The sequence below is a fragment of the Vanessa tameamea genome, chromosome 24, assembly GCF_037043105.1.
Source record: "Vanessa tameamea isolate UH-Manoa-2023 chromosome 24, ilVanTame1 primary haplotype, whole genome shotgun sequence".
NCBI classification, from domain to species: domain Eukaryota; kingdom Metazoa; phylum Arthropoda; class Insecta; order Lepidoptera; family Nymphalidae; genus Vanessa; species Vanessa tameamea.
In genome coordinates this window covers 2,549,216-2,565,017 of record NC_087332.1, presented here as the reverse complement: position 1 = coordinate 2,565,017, position 15,802 = coordinate 2,549,216, and the positions used below count along the sequence as shown (strand labels likewise).

The 15,802-nt window shown below is 31.5% G+C and overlaps 1 protein-coding gene across 7 annotated transcripts in view; it reads right to left on the bottom strand.

Annotated features, from left to right (window-relative positions):
- LOC113398119 (C-terminal-binding protein) overlaps window positions 1-15,802 on the bottom strand; it is an 83,345-nt gene that overhangs the window by 23,677 nt on the left and 43,866 nt on the right. For 6 of the 7 annotated variants that reach the window (XM_064218804.1, XM_064218809.1, XM_064218803.1 and 3 more), the window contains one exon: window positions 1,281-1,495. The gene's annotated coding sequence lies outside the window, so the exon portion shown is untranslated. Of the gene's footprint in view, window positions 1-1,280; window positions 1,496-2,347; window positions 2,489-15,802 lie in introns of those variants that run through there. The other variant, XM_064218808.1, reaches the window with a different exon arrangement.

Sequence of the window (15,802 nt, the reverse complement as noted above, 5' to 3'; positions counted from 1 at the left end):
TAATGAATCAAATCACGTTCACACTCAGGAGAAAACTGCGCAAGGCATTTTATAGTGCACCAGTGTGTGCCCATGCCTTAAACACAAATGCACTCCCTATTCCCTATATTATACAATAATATTAATGAAGATTGACAAAAGGTACGGTAAGTCATACGTAAGTATCATTATCAAAATTTAATAAGATTTTCAAACTATCACATCTTACATTTAAATGCTCGAGTGCTCTCAAATCTTAATATACAGATACTACCTGCAATTGCATATTAAATGCCTCATTTACAAGTTACTATTGTAAGCAAACGAGAAACATTATCTTCGAAATAATAGTAGACAATTAAGATAAGGTACTATTTATTGTACGTCATAAGTCTTTATATATAATTCTTCTGTACTGTGTCACTGTACTTCTCTGTGTGTATGTCACTTTTTTTGTTTGTTTGTTTACTTAAACAAAAAAATTGTCCTTGTCCTTGTTGTCCTTGGATGTTTTATATCGATGGGTGTTTTTGGACCAGGTTGGGTGGAGTTACTATCGAGGAATTTCTAAATAAAATTTTTATTTCACCAGTACGGACGGACAGCTAGCATTATAATGTTTGTAAAGAATCACCGTGAAAAAGACGTGAATGAAATGTGAAGATCTCCAAGAATATCAATCTCGTAAAAGTAGGTCACCTTTACTCTGAATTCCATTCGGAAGAGATATTCGGTAAACAAATTCTCGAATTTAAAATTGTTGATTTAAGTTTACGATACCAAATGTACTTATTTGAGATTATTTATTTTATAAACATTATTAATAGTTGCACTTAGCAAAATATAAAAAGTTTGTATAATTATTGAGTATTAAAAAAATGATAAGTTTATTTTAATAACTTTAATCTGTTTAGTGTTTTTATTGACGTAAATATGAATCATTTATTATTATTATTATTTGATATTTTAATCATATCAGATATGCACCTGTCACTAACAACATTCAAATCGTAATGCTTGTTCATTATTACTTAAGTATATATAACTATATTTTATTTAGATTTCAAACTTAGTGTTAGCGTATTGTTGTTATGTTGTTATTCCGAACATATTACGAAACACATACATGAACTCATCCTAATCAGTCAATATACTGTGTAGTAAAAGTTCAAGGGTGTACTTTCCAGTAACCTTACCATAAATACTTTCTAAGGTCAAGTACACGGAAAGACAGCTCTTCATGACTAACACTATTTTAAAAGAAACCGTATCTTTAAATTGTTAGGGTGTATCTGACTCACCAGCGCTGCTCTTGTGACGTAGTCAGGCTGCGATCACCGATCCATCGGCGCACCGGCATTGAGTTGACGCTCGCGTCGGCGCCACTTCGGACGCGCGTACGCACACACACACCACCGTCACTGTCACTGTACACACGCGTACACAAACACAGCACTGACACGCACTAACGGCAGCGCCGTCACACACCTGCACGCTGACTATGCACACTTGTCACCTAGAACAAGAAAAATATAGGTTATATGAAGCTGTCAACAGATTTAAAATATGTAGACAAGAGTATTTGGAACGTTACAACATTGCGAGTCAAACAAAATGTCAGCAAAATAATCAAAGAGAATGATTTCAACGATTTTATACAGTAGTCCAGTCAATAAAGCCCAAAATCTCTAACAAATTCGTAACTCGGCGAAATTTTGTGGGTTTGTTTAGGAAGGTAAAATAACTTACCGTGTGATTTTGCAGCGTCGTGGGTTGAAGGGAAAGGAAAAATGGATGTGGATGGATATAGAGGCAGGGGAAGACCCAAGAAACGATGGATGGATTGCGTGAAAGACGATATGGTTAGAAAGAATGTTACTAGTGAGATGACGTCCGACAGAGAAGTATGGAAGAAGAAGACATGCTGCGCCGACCCCAAGTAAAATTGGGATAAGGGCAGGAGGATATATATGGGTTGAAGGGAAAGGGAAAGTTGCAAAACGCTGCAAATTGAATAGATGTTATAAAATGCTATAAACATGATAATTGCAAATTTGCAGCGTGTTACTAATTTTTTTAACAATGGGTTTTAACAAAAAACGCTTTTCACCCCTTTTCAACCCTTTCCCTTCAACCCACGACGCTGCAAAATCACACGGTAAGTTATTTTACCTTACTAAACAAACCCACAAAATTTCGCCGAGTTACGAATTTGTTAGGGATTTTGGACTTTATTGACTGGACTAACAGCACCTATTTATGAATACGTTTATTGAAACCGGAATCTCTCTGGTGGTCTTTACTTGAGGAGTGACTATTTAACGTTTTGATTACTATGCAACATGTTTTACGAGCTCGTTACATTTACAGTGTAAATTGTAAACATAACGATGACACCGCAGCAGAGTGCAGATATCGCTTGCACGCGGCTTCACTGAATAATAATCGCGCTGTAAACACGTTTTATAGCTTTATAAAGCGAAAATTGTAAAATACGTGATAACAACTGAAATGCTTTTCGCAAACTGTCATGGTAACAGACTATTTGTGCAGTTTACGTCACTTACGAGATAATATCGTCAGGCTAATCCAGTCTTTGCGTATGTAACGTTTTTTTTATTCGCGTGAAATGTAATATTATCTGTACATGAGATTTTTATTTAATACAAAGTTTATTCAACACGTGATTAAACTATATCGAAGACAGGAACAAGACCCACTATCAAGTATTTCGATATGCTTGAAAAACCCAAATTTATAAAAATCATATCTACACATAACTTAAACAATAACAACAAATTCTCTTAGCGGTTTTTAATAATTGAAAAATCAGATTAAAAAGGAAATAAATGAAGTTTGACATTAAACACGAGCCGTAACACCGACCCACATATTGCACGGCGCACGGTAACGGCACTCAAAAAGATTATTTTTATAGCGTTACACGGAGACTGGCGTAATATTTTACGGTCCATAAAACAGGCACGGAGTAACAATGTAAACTTTATGATTCAGATGTTACCTGCATTGTTTCCGTCGTGGAATACAGGATAATAGATATGTACTCGAATAGTATGGAAATCGATGCGGCGTAGACTGTTGTACACACACCACATGATATAATTCGAACGAATGGCGCAGCGCTCACTGCAACAAGTTTATGAACGTAATCTGGGATTTCATTCCCGCTCTTCATCGTTATGCTGTTCGTCGTTCTATTGTTGTCCACGCGTCATAGACATATTAAAGATATGTGCAAAATTTAAGTTCAATTGGTTAAATGAAACCGTAAATGTTTTAAAATACATTTGACCTTTTGCAAAAACTTTAAAAATTTAAGATATTAAACAATTGATAACGTTTATTACACTTGAATAATAAATATACGGTCCATTTCTCTGCTTAAAATTATTACATCGAAAAATCCTCTTATAAAATAAATGTATATGTCAAGCTCTCTAGACAGTCAAGAGAAACGACTTTATAAGTACACATACATGTTATTTCTTTTTCTTTCAATACTTTTTCTTGTTTCTAAATTACTTGTAGTATATAAACTTGCGAATTCTATTGTTCTATCTACGCTACATAATATACTAGTTTATACAATGATGAATATTCAAATCGATTCGTATTGTTTAATTTTGCAAGCAGAGATAACAATGTAATTACTGCGTTCGTAGCTACAATGTTGTTTGTTAATTTTGATAAACGAACGCTTTAGTTAGTGCACGTATTGACACATTAGAATTTAGAATTAACATTATATAAGCAAACTTTATATTAAATCATTATATTAGATATTGTTAGGGCTGCTAGTTTCGCTTTTGATTTACTAGTTCATTTTTATACAAATATGTAACTAGTAAGTTTATAGTACATATTTGTCTGTAAGTCAGTTTTTAAGTATTACGCAACAATTAATTCCAAGCATTAATATTTACTGTTTTTGTGCGTGTGTCGTCAACAAACAAAAAAAAAGGTAAAGTATGAAAACAGTATAAATATTTTGCAAAATTTAAATAAGTTCCAATTTGATTTTCTTTTGTTTAAAATTTTAGAAATTTACATTCAATATGGTATTATTCCTTAACATTATGTCATTGGATGAAACAAATAGACAACCCTGTATATAATTCAAATTATAAAACACACTAAATATGCAACTAAACTAAAATTATGGTAACGAGACGTGCACATACGCACACGCACACTAACTCTGCATACCTACTGCAACCCAATGATAAATTCTATTGTCATTTAATGTGTATACAATAATCTAAATGACGTCATATATATAATGACGACATCCGTGGTCGAGTAGTGCGTACACCGGTTTTCATGGGTACGCCACTCCGAGGTCCCGGGTCTCGATTCCCGGCCGAGTCGAAGTAGAAAAAATTCATTAGTTTTCTATGTTGTCTTGGGTCTGGGTGTTTGTGGTACCGTCGTTACTTCTGATTATCCATAACACAAGTGCTATAGCTACTACATTGGGATCAGAGTAATGTATGTGTTTTTGTGCAATATTTATATTTATATATACACGATATGTATACGATGATGATAATTATATATTAATTTTCATATTTATAATTAACATTATTATTGTAAGTATAAAACAATAATTACCCTAGCTCAGATTCTAGATCATTCTTGACGATATAATTCACATTTCGCCGGGAGGTTAAGCTGGTTAACGTCACGTTTACATAAAGTACAATTTATTTCGCTACTCTATTTCTTATCTTATTCGATCAAATATTTTTAACAAACGAAATGTGACTGTTGTATTATTTAAATACATATGTCACAAACGCTTCAGAAGCCAATGTATTATTAAATAAATGTTATATAACGCTATGTATTTAGACGATATGATTACGATACGTTCAATATTATTAGTTGAGTTTCTAATTCAAGTCCTAGCAACACACTTTGTCCAATAAATTCTCGGTACCGTATAAATCAAACGTTCAATTCGGCCCGCTTCTGATTGAAATCAATGTCGTTGTCATATGTATGTATTTATTCGTGTTATTGATTTCGTTTAATACAATACGTATTGTGCCGCAATCCTATATGCGAACTTTGAACGTATTTTTTTATATATAAAATAAAATACTGTCACTTTATAATTCAACAACGACATAACAACGACTACTGACATTGTTGTATTGTAGTAAAACAAGGAGAGTTAATGTGACAAGGAATAATACAGAACTATACTACAGAACCAATATAGGTACATTAAAACTTATTCCGGAAGATGCAGTACGTTTCGAAGAAGGTTTATAAGCATTAAGTAAACTGTTCTTGGTAGCTATGAAGCGTGAATTTCACGTTCTGGTTTTGAATATAAAAGTAGGTATTCGAAACAAAAACTAATTTCTCAATCCATTAAATTAGACCAACTGAGAATCTACGATTTAGAATATATCTAGAGCGGCAACGATGACGCGATTTATATGTAAAATAATAAATTAACATTTCCAACGAGTTGCATTGCTAACGCGATGTATAAGACTTGAGATGTTACGTCCCTCGTGTTCGTGATTACGTTAGCTCAGTCATCTTTCACTCATATTTATGTATGTATTAATACAAAATGGAATTTTGCTCGTAATTAATTATGTAACGAATTGTTATTCAATATATATGTATATACAAAATGTAAGGTTATACTCAATATTCCTTCGTAACATTTATATTCATCGAGGAACAGTCGACAAGTATCGGAAGATCACTATGTTCATCGTTATGGTGCTAATATTAAAGTTACTTAGAGATAAATTTCAAATAAGTGGATGTATATAAACAAAGAATTGATATTATAAAAACTGCTACATCAAATGATAAAAACTAAACATGTCGACCAAAGCAAACTTTTACTAAAACACAAACTACAACAAAGGTAGAAAAAGCGAGGTGAGTGTATAAATTTCCGCAAAAAGCGACCGACAGGCAAACTCGGAACTATGTAGCGGCGGGACCGACTCGAGGAACTTTTAATTGCGAGGGCCATTGATCGCATACGCCGACGAGTGTTTCATAAAAAAATATTGTTACAACTTACGACGTTCTATTGTCGTTGCTAAGATTGTCGTAATTTCATTTCAACATTATGAACTGGCTACGGCACTATCAAGATTATTGTATTTTGTTTTTGTTTTTGTAACAACAATTAGTGGTGATTTTTTAATGGTCAGCAACGTCACTATAAACTGAATCGTAATCTGTATAAAATTTTTAACTATTCTCTATACAGTTCATTTCATGATAACTAAGATAAATACATAATATATTACAATAGTTGAGATGGTGGATACTTGCATAAAAACCTGTCCCTGTGTTTGTGTACGACGTTACAGACAAAAAGTCATTAAATCTGAATTGACGATGTATTGTCGTTCAAATGCTTTGACTCACGTCAACTGATTTCTTATATGGAGTGACCACCAGTATTATTTGTAATAATTGCTGTGTTCATTTTTTTAATGTAATTTCAATGTTTTTATTATTTAATATAATTATTTGTTTTTTATTAATTACCAATACAAACGAAATAGATGAAGAAAATTGTAAAGTATAACATTAGTGAAGAATATATATTAACACTGAATTATGTTGACTTTTCAAAAGTAGGTGTCACTGAATAAACTATTTATTATACATTAGCAAAACAAACTAAACTTTAGATCCGACTATGAAAACGGTCCGAACTCCGGAAGTACTAACTCCTGTCCTCACTACTGTATGACGCGTTGAGACGAATTGAACTTGCAACTTTGAAGTACGCTGAAACACACCGGTTTTGAATAATACTTTAAGACGAAGAGTTTATAAACGTAATATCTTCTTAAACGAAATCACGCTTGATAGTTAAAACATTAAATCACCGACGTACCTATTACCAAAAGAATTGTGGTGTTCTATTAAAAACAAACTAAATTTATAAAAAAAATATATATCCGATTATACACAAACTATTTTGTCAATGAGTACAAACTAATTGTACATTCAACTAGCAGAGTGAAGGTGCTGTGTAAGTGCATGAATTTTCGAAAAAAAGGCACAGATAACAGCGACAGACAGTCGGGTACAACGTAATAAACGCGACTCGGCCTCGAGCAACTTTTAATTGAGAGAGCCATTGATCGAATACAGTGACGAGAATCTTAGTTACCCGAAGGTTATGAAGTAATATTATAAATGTCAATAGACAACCATTCGTCATAACGGTATGCGACTGGAAAGATTCATTTTAATTGTAGAACAGATATAATGATATTATATTTTTTTAATACGTAAGTTATATCAACTATTTGGGTAAAAAAATCATAAAATCATATAATTTATAAAAGAACATTTATTCACATACTTTATAATTTATATACTAATATTATAAATACGAAAGGAACTCTGTCTGTTAACTCTTTACGCTTAAATCGCGAAACCTATTTAGATGAAAATTGGTATGTTGATAGTTTGAATCCCGAAGTAGGGCATAGACTACTTTTTTAATTCACCCCTCGAGGTTGCTAGCCACATTGAGGGTGACGTTTTGTGTGCTATAGTTCATTTTTTATAAATTTCGCGCAGGTAAAACCGTAGGCTTAGTTATAATAGTAAGTAAATAATATTTTTCCCATATCACTATTTATATTACACTTTACACACAAACAATAATAAATCATAATGTATAATAATCATTCAGCGTCTGTGTTTATATTATTCTAATTGCTTCCATATGAATATAAATACAAAACATAAATTATAACTAAGTTATAAAAACTTCATTGTTAACATAAAAAATACACATGAAACATGATACATGACACAAATGGAGTCTTAGTTTTTGTTAATTAAATATCCGATGTGTCTAAATAACCAAACCTAATCGATTTTTTTATGTGAGAACACCTCTATTTTCAAGACACTATTTTTAAACTCATTTAAATATAATATTATATTGCAAATGGCCGACATTGATTTTATAATTTTAGGAGGTAGTCGGGAACGATGGCAAATTAGTCCAGCGAAAGTTCAGTGACACTAGCGTATACCTACTTGGTTTGTACCATTCCTTATGATTTCAATTCTACCTACAGGCAATATTATTATTGGCAGTTCTGCGTCACCAATACCAATGTAGAAGTAACATGACATGAAATATACGCGAAAACTCTTCTCTCTGTGTGTATGTGTGTGTGAAAATATTACAACCGTTACCGAGTTTATCTACCTACTTCACGCTTTATTATCCTTAAAATGTCGCGTACAATCTAATATTTTACTTATAAACATTTATACGTAAGAGACACTTTTAACTTACATCTCGTATTAAAACGGATTTTATATTCCATTAACGTTACATCTCCCGTTGTAACTCGTAATGATACTTCAGATAATGCTTCAATTAAAAGATAAATGCTGAAGATAATGACGGTCGCGCAGTTATCGTATTAATAGCGAGTCATCTCTTAGAGCGGCTTCATATTAGACCGGTACGACAGTTTGTTCAATTGTGGTAAATCGACCCGTCAATATATCGCGGCCGGTAGTTTCCTACATCCGACATATTTGTAGTCGCGTCGGTCGGACTTTGTGTGAAACAGCTCTTATTACGCGAGGAAAGAGTTATGATATTATCGGAACGATGAGAGATAACTATTTTCAAACGAAGACGGAATCTCTTTGAAGAGATTGACGGTTTTTTTTTTCACGGAAAAAATAGCTTACGTCAAACAATTAGTGAGCCGTTATAATTACTTAATCACTGAAAATAGAACAAATACATATATTATATAAAATATATTTCAGAAATTCGTGTGTTTAAAATGTTCACTTTAAATTGCTGTCCTATAATACAGTCCTTAACATGGAGACGTCAATTTCAAGAAAATTTATTTATTAAAAAAAAACATTCGTTTTCAACGAATTATCCGTTCAAATTAACTTGGGGACGAAAATACCCAAAGGTACCGGGAGTCGAACCTATGACTTATTTCACGCTAGGCAGCCCGGATACCGTTAGCTCTATTCAAGCTATTAATTTCGAGTCGAATTTAAATTTAAACTTTAAGTAAGTGTTTTTTATTCAGCAAAAAATCTATTATAGATAACACATACTAAAAACTAAATTATTGCTTCTAAGAAATATAAAATCTAATTCCACTTAATAATTGACAATTGAATTCAAAGTAAAACAACATAAATAACCAAATCGCAAACCAAAGCGACGTCAATATTAGTTTGTAATTAGTACTATCAGCTAAACGGACATTTTCTTATCGCTACGGGTCTTACGGTACACGGTTTCAAAACCCAATAACTAGTAACCGGGGTCTATGAACTATCGATTGCGGTGTCCCAAGGGCGCTCGCTGTTATACAAGCTAGTTGCGGACTTGCGGATCAGTTATTGTCTCGTGTTGAAGTACGTGGCGTCCTTTTAACGTTTTTATTTATTAAAACTACCGATGTTTTTATAAGGCGATAATACGTTAGAAAACATTGTATTTGAATATATATATTAGTTTTACATAAATACATGTAGCACAAGTTTAAACCCCACATTTACATTTAAAAACATAAGTAACGTTCGAGTAAAGTTAAATATATATAATAATTGACTAAAATAACATCGAATTGAGTACAGTCTCTTTCGAAGATGTTTCACTTTTAAAAGACAAATATTATATATTTATATATGTATAAACGAAACAGTTTCGACTTTCTGTTTCGTTTCATATAACGTTTAATTCAATAATGTTAAAATTTAAACGTTTTAAATTTAAAATAAAGGGTATTTATCCAATCCCTATCTCTTGCCTTTCACCGACACAAAAGACCGTCGCAGTCCGACCGCAAGTAATTCTAACCCGATCGTTTTCTAAAGGCCACTTGGTTATTTACCCTTGCAATATCCTCCGCTTGAAATATGTTGAAAATTTAATACATTTTGTTGAAATACTGTTATAGGTATACGGATACAACAGTGACACATTTACCAACTGCATTTGTACTAACAATTACTTAAGATTCATGCACATTTTACACTATCTACTATTTAATATTCAATGTATGACATGATATATAATATACGTTAGAATAAATTAAAATTAGTTTAAACCAATTTTATGTAACACTTAGCTAATGTCAGCTAGACATTAAATAATAAATATTGGACAACATCACAAACATTACCCTGATCCCAATGTAAGTAGCTAAAGCACTTGTTATGGAAAATCAGAAGAAGCGACGGTACCACAAACACCCAGACCCAAGACAACATAGAAAACTAATGATTTTTCATCTACATCGGAGTGGCGTATTCATGAAAACCGGTGTACACACTACTCGACCACGGAGGTCGTCAAGACATTAGCTAAGTATTGAAAAGCCTATGAAATCTTTTAATCGATGCTATGCCAGAATCGATTACTATACCAAATTGCATTAAAATTCGTCTAGCCGTTCCAGAATAATTGAAGGACAAACATTAAAGAAACATACTTTTTTTATAATAAGTAAGCAATTTATTTTATTTACAAAGATAATTTTCGTTTTCCTCATTCAGTAATACTTAGACGTTTGAATAATAATGAATTCGTTTATAATTACACTATGAGTCGTTATATTTTAAAACAAGTACGTTATCAGACGCATAAAAACGATGTATATTTTTAAATGTCAAATTATTATAATCTTCTAAAAAATAATAATTACTATGATTAATTAATTATAGCGAACTTGAGTATTCAGAAATATTATTATGAGTGGCAAGGTAAACTACGAGATTAAAATCTGTAACGAATTAAAAAATATATTACAAGTTTTGCCATGATATGCCAATCAAATGATATTTTTTCTGGAATATATTTTATTTGGTTGTAGAGTTTTGTACAAACCGACAACGCCTACATATCATTTAGTCTACCGCCAAACAACAATACTTAATATTGTTGTGTTCCGGTTTTAAGGAAGAGTGAGTCAGTGTTATTACAGGCACAACGGGTATATTTTTAGCACCACCAACTTTAGGAACTACAGAGGTTTGCGGTTCTTTGGCAATGTCTAAAGGTTGTTAATTTACCATCAGATGACCTATTTTTGTCTACCAATTATAAATATGTACAAAGAAGAAAAGGTAACAAAACATATATGAAACAGTCCTCTCAAATCCTTAATATACGTATGTACAGACGTATCGGCTTCTGATATAGACAGGAGACACAAAGGCAAATGCATTAATTTACAGTTGGCCAGATTATCTTGACGGACGGACAATCCTTCGATCGATTGCCGCAGATACGTCCTATCGGGATTACTGCGGCAATTAGACGTAAATCTTTAATTTAATCGGCCCTCAGTTGCTTTAGGGTGAATTAATTACTTTATTTATAATACGACATTAAAGGCTATTCAAACATTTATTTTTTAAATTAATTCCATAATATCATATAACTTTACTTAGACATTTGAATAATGCGAATTCGTAACAAGTCGTAAAGACTAAATTACTTTTTACTCTAATGATGAAAGTCTAGTAGTAATCAGATTTACCAACCATTTATTTTTAATAAACATAATCTCGTTGGTGAATCTGATTACTGGTTCTCTGGTAGGTACTTGGTGAATGAGGTTATAACTTCTGCAACGATTTGTCAAAAACATGGCCAGAATTTCTTAAAGTATTTGTTTTGTTGACAGAGAGTTTAAGAATTGTCGAACTGTTATATTAACTTTAATCAACTAAAAACTTAATATTAGTAGGAAAAAAAAAGATGAAAGTGCAAGTGCATTTAGGATTGTAATCAAACTAAAACATTATATGGAATATAAACGATAACTATTTTTCTGTTTCCAAACATAACCTTCGATACCTAATTAGAACTGATTTAGTTGTTCTTGGTTATACTTCAAATGTCATCTCGCAATGAACGCAAGGGCCCTAAGTTTAATCACGTTAGTACAATCAATAAAACCAATTACGTGTCCAATAAATATTCACGGTCGCTATCGATTCAATTTATGTTACGGGGTCAATAAATTGCAGCAAGGTTACATAAACATGAGAAACTGCCTTTAAGAAATAAGTTATTCTGTTTCCATTCAATTTTATACGATTCTTGTAGAATGGAAACTATATTTAACTGACTACAAGTTTATTTTCAGACGGGTTCTTTTCAACTATGTATATATATATATAAAATTTGACCAAGATTCTAGATGATTGATGTTCACGGCGAGGTGGATGGAGCTGCAAATGTTTTCTTAGATAAGAGACCTCCTGTTCTTTGTCCAATATTTTGGATATTTATGTATTAATAGTTATTTTAATTTGTGTTAAAATTTTGAGTTACCAATAATTATTTTTATTTTTAGGGAAAACAATGTCCGATTACTTATAACAGACCGAATCAAGTACACTGACATAACATAAATATATAATACAAAAGATCAACGAATATTATTCGCGATTCAAACATAATTTGTACAAATTAGACAACAATCCACGTTTAAAGACGTTAAAGAGGAGAGAGGCTTCGAAAGTTATAATGAAATTCAAGAGCAATAAAACTTTCCTACAATCTAACCTCTATATATACATATTCCTGTAGGGTTGTCGACGGTACCGCAAGGACCGGGAAAATGTAAATTTAATGACTGTTAAATTGATTCAAATTGTCACATTCAGGTCGAGACGACGCGTCTGCGGCGATGTTTCTTTTTATCTTTATAAATATCTTAGCGTAAATATTATTAGTGACCTTGTTGTATTAAATATCTGTACTTCTATAAATACATGTAACATATTTCAATCAATACTTATAATATCTATATAATGGAATAGTTATAAACTTGTTATGAAGTGTGGTTTGAAAGTACATTCCTTACAAGGGCGCATTTGCAATAAAACATAATATAAAAGAATTCAAATATATTCGTCTAAAGAAATATCAAAATAATATCATCATTACCAGCCCTAAATTCCGTGAAGTTATGAACGTAGCGGCGCGACCAGACGAGCGCCCGAACTTAGACAAAGACGGGGGACTAACTTCCATTAAATCTTTTGCTACCAAGTTTCACGTCCCCGCTGACTCCTGCCTGTTTGTTACTTATACTTACCTAAGAATATTGGTCGAAAACTCGCCCGCTGGCTTGCTAACTTCAAATACGTTGTCATTTACGTATCAGCTAGTTTAATTCCCTTTTACACTGAACCTCATTGATATACATATGTATGAAACGGATAAACAATCTCTAAACTTAGCCCATCTCATAGTACTAAAATACTATTCTTTTTAATCTCTGCGTAAAGAGATGGCAACATATTTAGTACTGTCAAATTGGTTAATTGTTTGTGTACATCTGTTACGATCAGCGTTCAATATTTAAGTTCATAATAAATAAAATGTAAACGAAGTTTTTTTGTCAATTCTAAATACAGCATTCAACATTCCATAAATGTCATAATGCTGGGGAAGTCATCCTCCCTCCTCGAGGAGAAAGTTTTAGACTTAACCACCACAATGTTCTACTACAGATTTGAGATTTTAAAAGTTGTATCTTTTTTATGAAATCCAATTAGTGTTTCATTTGAAATTATAATATATTTATTACTATAATTTTATTACTGGTTCTAAAATGTATAGATTAGTAATTCAATATATAATTAACCATTATACTTAAAGGATAAAGCGAATTGGTCAATAAATTATAATCACTACCAGACGTATTTCGAAACGGACCGTATCTCTAATGCTCTATTTAATAACGATTCCTGTGACGGAACATATTACGTACATTCATAAAAATAATAATACTAAATAACAACTAAGTTATAGTATTAAAATGTTGCACAGATCGCTAACGAAATAGATTTTGATGGATAAAATATGGCCTTAGTCACAGGTCTGTCGCGTGTGTGTCGTTTGTGATATCAGAGTTGTCGACTATATTTACTATATACGGTACGAATACGTCTGTAGCTGTCATTTTAAATAAAACTTTAAACCCATTTAAAAATTCGTAGTGTCTATAATCTATTCCAATCACAGAGGACAAAAGTAAAATAAACAACATTTAACAGCGAATTGACGCGATATCATTGGTCGAGAGCTCGTATATAATCTAGGATATTCATTATGGATTTACGAAAAAAATGTATTTTGAACGTCGACGTAACTTATGACGACGGAACTATGGAAGTAAAATTAAAGTGGATATAAATAATTAAGTGTAATAGAGTTGTATTATAATTAATAAATAAATATTTATCGAATATTATTCGAATATTAGTAATAATAATAACATAAGATATTAAACATTTTTAGATTAAGTTTGTATTCTTTGTACTCAGACTCGTAAAATGATATGATAAATTATTCTAAAGGTGCATTTTCAATTTTAAGGTTAATTTAAATTCTTTCGATACATTTAAATAAACCGGGGAAATGTGTTATAATTAATTATATTAATATGTATATTAAATTTATTAAGCTATTCGTTTGATTAAATTAACATATATATTATTAGTGTATATGCTATACTAATACAGTTATCAGAAGCAATCACTTTGCCCTAATGATAATTATGCAATAATTTCCATGAATTTAGAAATTAACGTTAATTATAGCTAGTTTCTATAATGAGTTAATTACATCATTGCGTAACATTCGTTAACAATGTTGGTACCCTATATTGGATGAATGCTAAAGGTTTTAGTATTATAAATAAAACTAATCTATTTATTGAAAAACAAAAATGTATTCCAAATAAAATTTTAAAAACGCCGTCTATCGCCTTCATTTTTCTACCGTTATGTAACTGCATTTATTAAAAACAATACAATTATAATATAATTATAAAAATATAATTTATTAAAGTGGACTCTTTATAAGCACTTTGGAATCGATGTATTGCAATGTTAAATTTGGTATAAAGCTAAAACTTTTGGAATATAGTTAAATTCTACCGAGACGAAATCGTCGGGAAATTAAATAGTAACTATTCGCCATCAATCTTATATGCTTAACATTCGTATGTTTCGATTCGATTTTACTTCGATCAAGTAAAGCATAAGCACTTAAATTGAAAACTGTTATCTAAATACACAAAATGTTATACATATGTTTAAATAGCGTTTAAAGTTAAATTCACTAATGTCTACAATAAAACCAAAACTTGCTCGTATATAATATATACAAAGTTGTTTCAAACAAGAAAACAAGACTAAGTACAAAGTCAAAGTAAAGTATATGAAAGGCGATTTTCACATAGGAAGCGGCGGAGTGTTGTAACGAGGGAAATTTCAAACTTAAGTTAGTTAAAACTGAAGATAGGTGTAGTCGCTAGCATGTTTTTGACGGATTAGTTGCAAGTTCGGAGCTTCTAACTAGTTGGAGTTCGACAGAAGCCCCTACTCGTATGCACTGGAAATTTTAGTAACAGTACCAATAACACAACTTGTATCAAACTAAACTCGATTCAAACTGTTTATTAGTTCTGCTGCTATTGTCACTGAAACAATGAGAATGTAACTAATTGTATGTAACGTATACAACTCTTGAGAGTAGTTCGTGAATCCTTTAGATCGTCTCGTAAAAATATATCACTTTATAAACTTAATTATTTAAAAGATTTTTAATAAGGATCCATATATGCACGAACACTATTGAATTAACAATGTAAGAATTAAAGTGGAACGATCAACGTATTTTTCATAAACGTATTTTATGAAAAGGATTAATTCATCATAAAATTTCAAAATCATCCAAACAGTATGAGCAACCATTATTACATCATGTTAAATA